At 38.4% G+C, this 7444-nt stretch overlaps 1 long non-coding RNA gene across 1 annotated transcript in view; it reads right to left on the bottom strand.

Moving 5' to 3' along the window:
* Positions 1-7444, bottom strand: part of LOC104850224 — a 43915-nt gene that overhangs the window by 35687 nt on the left and 784 nt on the right. The window lies entirely within an intron of this gene.

Below are 7444 nucleotides of genomic sequence, written 5' to 3'. Positions count from 1 at the left end.
AAAAAAAAAAAAAAAAAAATCTTGCATCATGCCATGATAGGGCTGGACCATGAAGGAAATAATGCTAACATGTGATACATTGTGGTCAGGACTTGCCTGCTCCTCTGACAACTCAGCTCTGATTTTTCACGTGGCAGTGCTGAGTGGCATGAAATGACTGCTCTTACTTACCTTTGAGTGATACTGAGAACTAAGTAGATGCCTGAGATTGAAAATAAGTGACCAAAGTAATCAGAACTCTTGAGAAGGTTTCCAATCAGCAATATTAATAATCAATATAGGTTTGCAAGCAAATTGTCCTGTGTAGGTAATATACAGTCGTCTTTCTCATGTAGAAAAGCCTGGTGGGTCTTGCTGAAGCCGAGATTGACTATAGGAGGGTTGGTTTTGTTTTTGTTTTTGTTTTTGTTGCCAGGTACTGAACTCAGGACCTTGCACTTGCCAGGCAGGTGCAGCACCACTGAGCTACATCCCTGGCCCACATGGGAGGCTTTTTGATCCTGCCACAGGACTTATTGGAAAAATATGACCAGACAACTTAGCAAACTACAGCATGGCTAGGGAGCTATGACTAAAACAATCAAACCAAGACGGTCGCAGTGGTATTTCCTGATAACAAACTGAAGGCCAGAGGAGCCAGGAAGGTGTTCAGAAAGTAAAATAACCATCTGAGATTAAGATGATGCTGTATGGATAGCGGGAAACAAACTCAGTATGAAAAACGTGCTCCTTGTGTGCCTGGATTGGAGGTGACAGAGAATCAGAAATTATCTGGGTATAAATCTGACGACTCACAGCAGTGCAGGAGTTAACCTGGCTGATGATGGATGCAGAACTAGGGTGCTGACAGAAGGACGTGATGTATACATCCCGACTAGCATTAATCGCATGGCAGCAAGTCTTTGTTTCCCTGAAGTTCTTATTTTCATATTTTTATTCTTTTTAACACAAGGTCTTGCTATGCAGATCTGGCTAGCCTTGAACTCACTATGTAGCCCAGGCTGGCCTGGAACTCATGGTGATCCTCCTGCCTCAGCCTTCCCAGTGGTGGGATTACAGGAGTCCACCACCATGCCTGGCACTCCTTCAAGTTTGTTTTATCTTGCTGCATTCCAACACCTAACAGAGTCTCAGCAGTGGCAACTGCTGGATGAGAAGGAGTGAGATGACCTCCCACCTTTCTTGGGTAGTGCCACAGCACTAAGTTCCCTATGAGCTCTTTATTTAAAGATGGAAACGAACAATTTGCTGAACATTCCGGGAGAGACAGCTAAGAAGCTGATAAATGAGAACCGGATTCTCCAGTTTACAGGAGAGAAAGCTAGGACTAAAGTAGTTTCATGTTTTTCTGAAGCAATCTTATACACCATGGATCTACTAGAAATGTCCAAAACTTTCTGAGTTAGAAATCCAAACTAGGGAAATGGAGCAGTAAATATGGTAATGGATAACAACAGCAAAAACAAGCAATGAAACCACAGCTGAAATAACTTCTACTGAACGCTTTTGCACAAGAACTAAGTTCTCAATTCCAATGATGAAGGCTTTGCTTCATCACACAGCCGCTGCACGTTAGCAGCTTTGAGTTAGCTCTGAAGCAAGCCCCTTCCGCAGCCAGCCACCAAAATTTTACGAAAAATACAAGTAAGCAGCCATCATCAGATGCTTTGCACAATTTAACTGAAAGGGTGAAGCTCAGTTTTATTTTCATAATATTTATGTTCAAGACATCATAGAATCTTTATCAAAGGAATATAAAATCTACTGTAGATACACAGGAAATAGATTTTTGGTAAATCCCATACTTATTTTTCTGGTATATTTGTATAGCTTTCTATTTTTTAAAAAATTAGCTGGAAAAGCCAGGCATGGTGGCACGTGTCTATAATCCCAGCACTCGGGAGGCTGAGGCAGGAGGATCGCTGTGAGTTTGAGACCAGCCTGGGCTACATAGTGAGTTCCAGGTCAGTCACAACTACACAGTGAGACCCTGTCTCAAAAAACCAAAAAAAAAAAAAAAATAGCTGGTTATTTCTTAATTCAGTATGTTCTAAATAAAATGTAATATTAAGTCCAATATAATTCTTTCCATTCCAAAAAAGTACGTAGCGTACATAGTAAATATGTTTGTAGAAAGCAACACAACTCTTAGTTCTTCTTATCTATCAAATATTCCTCTTTCTTTGACGATTGTTCTTATTTGCAATATACGACTGTACTAATAAAGTTGTCACAATAAAGGGCCTTAGTTTCTCTTCTTTTCCAAAAAGGACCGAAAGAGTCCCCCAAACCTACTGATTTAGCACCAAACTTAAATAAATCCAGAAGTCCTCTCACTTCTCACAATGCGTAGAACAAGGTCAGACTGGGCATCTTCCAAATGTAAAGCTTAATTGGACTAATTCTTTCATGATAATAATGTATATTTAAGATAGCCACTAAAAGTTGTCAATGCTAATTTAGTAGATCAATTCCATTAAATGCTTTGAACTTTTCACCACTTGCTAATCTCATCTATTACCGCTGCTGTTTTTGTTGAAAATCTGAAGCTATAACTTAATATCATATTACAATTCCAGCCAGACCTCAAAAATATTTTCCTATATATAAAACAGAACCTGAAAGGATCTTAAATTGTGTCAAATTGTTAAGATTCTGGCCATAAAATTGCCTGCAACCAAAATAAGGGTGATCTTATCACTCTATTGGCAATTGACATTAAGATAAGAAGTTTGCAGAGGTTTTGATTTTACTATATATCACAGAAAGTACATATTCTATTGTGTCTGGAATAAAGCTTAACCGTTTTTGATGATTGATTATAGGCTAACCTTTATACAATAAATGGATCAGGCTTTAATATCAAACACAATGCATTTTAAGAAGTAGCTCGATTCAGATCAATAAAAATGTCAAGATTCTGTTCAACATTTAGGTGAAGAGAGCCAGCGATAGGACTCATTAACATAAAATAATATATTCATTAGGTAGCTAATGAATTTGGGGAGACTCCAAACCACTGTCGAATATCCACGTCTTATTTGTTTGAAAGTCCCGTCTCTGAGGCTATTTTTATTCGCTGTGATTTAGCACCAGTATCCTCCGGGTGATAGTTGAGGAAACAGATGCTGGGAATCTCTCCGGGCCCAGTTCCTGAGAGCAGGGCTCTGACTCACAGGCGCACCAGCCCCGCTTTGTACTGGCGGGCAGAAGGTGGTGGAGCAGAGCGCGAAGGGCTGTCTGGTTTCCAGGCGCTGGCTGCCAGTTTCCTCAAAGTTTCCACTTACGCATTTGCCTCCCTTACCAACTTCGTTTGAAGTTCCCACTCCAAAATCGTGGAACGGCCTGTTCCCAGGATACACTGAAGTTTAAAAAAAAAAAAAAAAATATCACCCAGTGGGGATTTTCCAGCTAAAATAAAATATAAATCAGAAAGTAGGGAGGAGGTATTCCTTTTTTTTTTTTAGGAGTTAGTTGTCCCTTCACTGTCCACGCATGCACTGTTCTGATACTTGCAGAAGAAAGATACAGATATAAAGAAATTGCTAAATGTTCTCCTTAAGCTCTAAACACATTTTCTTGTGGAGAATCTGAAGTTTCCTATACACTACTGTCTATCATGAAAAGATCCAAACTCATACAGATCTGCATCTGTGTGATTATATTTAAATTCTATATTAGAATTAATATGTGTTACGTGTCCACAGGGTATAAAGCCTTATTCTTTCTTCGTGTGTCTAGGCTGACAAGAATACAGGAGGTGGGAAACCTGTGAGGCTTAAATACTTTTTGGAATGAATTTAAAACAGAAGTGTGACCACTTTATAGATTAAGAGTTTAGTTTCTCAGAGCAATGGTTTCTTTTCAAACTATTATTTTACAGAGAAATTAAACTGACTGGCCAGTCTATGTTTTTACAAAGTTTTTTAAAGCTAGTTCTACTTTATTTAAAGCAAGAGCACCTATGAAGGTAAGTTTTAAATTTTAATTGTATGTGTACCAAGTCCCAACAATGAATACAATCATCATGTACTACAAACATGAAGTGATAAAATTGTTTGAGAAACTATGAATAAATTTTAATTTTGTGTAACCACTGGGATTTTCTTATCAAGTACCACTGAACTGCCTAAATGTGTACTTATTAATCCTGTAAGTTAGTGTGATTTAATGATATAGCCAGGAATAACTGATTTAAGCTATTTTTACATTAGGAAAATGCAACAATTGTTACTGCCTTTCAGATAAAATGAGTTTAAATTGATGAATTAGGTCTCACAGCGTAACTGGAACACCTTCCGGAGGCACATTTGTGCGAGACAAGGCAACAAGTCAGTCGGCTAATTTAATGGAAATTTGTCAGTTCCCAGCATGAGGGGTGTGTAGGAAAAGTATTCATTTGCTAGCATGTACATCCAGCAACCTACTAAAGACTAAATTATTGCTTTCCACTATAAAGACACCTAATCAGGGGACTGGGATGTAGCTTAGCGGTAGAGCATGCATTTGACATGTGCAAGGCCCTGGGTTCTATCCATAACACCAAAAAAAAATAAATAAAATAAGACACTACCCACTGCCAGGCTGACCAACATCTTTTTCTCTATAAAAGCCCCATTCATGGATTGGCCCTCCTCGTTAACACCAAATAAATATTTCTTACCAGTCACAACAAGAGAACATATTACACCAAATTAGTAACATTCGAGAGGAAGATGTAGCACTTTGAGGAAGACCACATCAATGAAAAAAACACGGTGAGATGCCCAACAGGAGCAAAGAACCTTAAAATGGAAGAGATTTTTCCAGTGAGCCACAGCATAATCTTTAGGAAGTGCTATGTCGCAGGCAACAAGTCAATGTGAGAGTTGCCATGTGGGGGCCAAGGCCGTGGCTCGCTGTATGAAGTGGATTCTTAGCACATGTGAGGCTCTGGGCCCCTTCCTCAGCACCAAAAACACTTTAAAAACTCATTCCCCAAGAATATTTCCCACATGCATTGAAACAAAACCATGCAAATAAAAAAAAAAGACAGAGAGAGCCGGACGTGGTGGCTCATGCCTGTAATCCCAGCGCTTGGGAGGCTGAGGCAGGAGGATCGCTTGTGAGTTCGAGACCAGCCTGGGCAACATAGTGTGTTCCAGGTCAGTCTCAACTACACAGTGAGACCCTGTCTCAAAAAAAAAGAGAGAGAAGTATAAATGATGATGCTCCACTACTTTTATAGCTGAAAAAAAAAAAACTGTTGTTTAACAGTCACACTCTTATGCTCTAAGCAGCCAAATGATGCAGTCAGACACTTAAGCAGAGAACGTGAGTTGAGACTACTGTGTAATCCAAATTACTCTTTGGCCTCCCAAGGAAATTGCCACTTACAGAAACATGAAATATCAGATCAGTAATATACTTATGGTGACCAAGTTTAGGGAAGGGGAAACTTTTTTTAATTACTACATCAGCGTTGACATATGGACCACAAAGCTAAAATCCTTCCAGTGTACAGATACAGTTGGCTAACTTCAAAGACCCAAGCAGCACTCACAAAGGTGAGATGCTCTCATCTGAAGGCTTCCATGGTCCCACGAGAAGGCCTAATCAGTACAACAGTAAAAGTCAATTCTCTAGCACCTCAAGAGTTAAATTCTTTGTTGTGAATATTTTTAAAAAGTATCCCGGTAAGCATCAGGCTTAGGTTAGTTCAGCAAGAGGAACTGTTCATAATGAGGCTTGGCCTCACCAGTCCCAGCAGAATTAATTTTCTGCAGCGGAACACCTAGATAAATTAGTTTTGCTTTAAATATTGAGTCCTAAAAGAGTTAAAAGAGGGAGAATATCAATCAATAATTTTTAGATTAACTACTTTGTATATGACAAAACAAAATTAACTTTAGCATTATAACCCCTTCCTCTGACATTTCTGATGAACTCCAAGTTTAAAATAAATAATTAGAGATTTAAAAAACCAAACGTGCATTTGTTTCTTGGTACAGAATACTAACTCACTACCTATCTTGTTAAAAAAAAAAGATTACTTATACTTTTTTCAAAATTATAAATATTGCTGTTATTCATTAAAATAATCACATCTGGAAATTAAGAATTCTGAAAATGTACAGACATACTTCTGCAGGTTTTTTTTAATATTGAAGGAGTTAAGCTCTAAAGTTCAGCGAAAAATAATATCGCGCTTAACAATGTTAGGTTCCTAAAATTATATTTTAATTGATTAATTCTTCCCAATGCTAGGCATTACTTCGCTTATAAAATTGACTTCTACTGAAATATTTTTGCAGAATTAAAATATCTACAAATGGCCAACAAATTTAAACTAAAACTCTTTTGTGTTTTAAAGTTGCTGCTGTTGTTTTTCTTTCTGGTTACATGCCTACCAGAAAGGTAAATACAAGATTCATTTCCATGGAAGATGAATTCGGCTTTTAGCCCAGCCATTTGCCCATGTAAACAATCTTTAATATTATCTGGTCATCATTTGGTAGCTAAAATGGCAAATCACAACCATGTTGAATTTACATCCATGTGCCAAAAAGTTATTTAGCAGATAACTGCAGATAGAGGAAATGTCTCTTTAACAGATCTTTTAAGAATACATCTACAAGAAGCATTCCCCTTTCACCAGGCCATAAAAACAAGAAGCAGTTGAACAGTGGCACCCAGAGGTGAAAAGTATATTACTTCAAGAGATTTATATTGTTAACCAGAACCTGTCTCTCAGCCATCCTTTCTGTCACTTTCCGATTTTTCTCTACTAACATACCAGAAATCATTTTGTCTTAGCGTGTATTGAAATGTCATATTTTAATAAATGAAAGTAAAGGTTTTATTTTAGAAAAAATGTACTTCTGAATGAAACTGCATGTCCTCTCTCCTTCGAGACAATAAACAAACCACCAGGTAAAATACAATTCAAAGATGAATATAATTATCCATTTATCTACAGCCTATCAAAATCATTAGGAAAGCACATTTTTAAAGAAGTAACTCTGACTACTACACAATTTCCATATACGCCGAATTTGTTTTTTTTGGTTTTTTGTTTTGTTTTGTTTTTTCCTGTGGAGGTTAGGGTACTTCTGCGTTTTCCTAAACCAAAATTACACCCCTGGGAAGATCTTAAGAATTCCACACTGGACCTCCTAGTAGCGTTACAGCAGGAGGTAGAAATGGAAAGCAGAATGCTGGCCAAGCAAGAGAAAAGGAAATAAGAAGGCCCCTTTGATTCTGCGGGAGATCTTAAAATAACCGAACCTATCTGGACCGAAATCAAAATGTGTCTGCGGATTTTTAATTGGACAAGTTCGTCCCCGCGAGCCTGCAGCCCAGCGGCTGCCGTGGGCAGGTGGCCGCCCTGCGCGCTCACCCACTCGGCAGAAAACTCCTCCCGGGTCTAGTGAGCTTCGGGAGCCGCAGCTACACCTGGGTTTGC

Source organism: Fukomys damarensis, unplaced genomic scaffold (assembly GCF_012274545.1).
Source record: "Fukomys damarensis isolate Sample0158 unplaced genomic scaffold, DMR_v1.0_HiC HiC_scaffold_26, whole genome shotgun sequence".
NCBI classification, from domain to species: domain Eukaryota; kingdom Metazoa; phylum Chordata; class Mammalia; order Rodentia; family Bathyergidae; genus Fukomys; species Fukomys damarensis.
The sequence above is the reverse complement of the archived record's forward strand: the minus strand, read 5'-3'. Positions and strand labels throughout refer to the sequence as shown.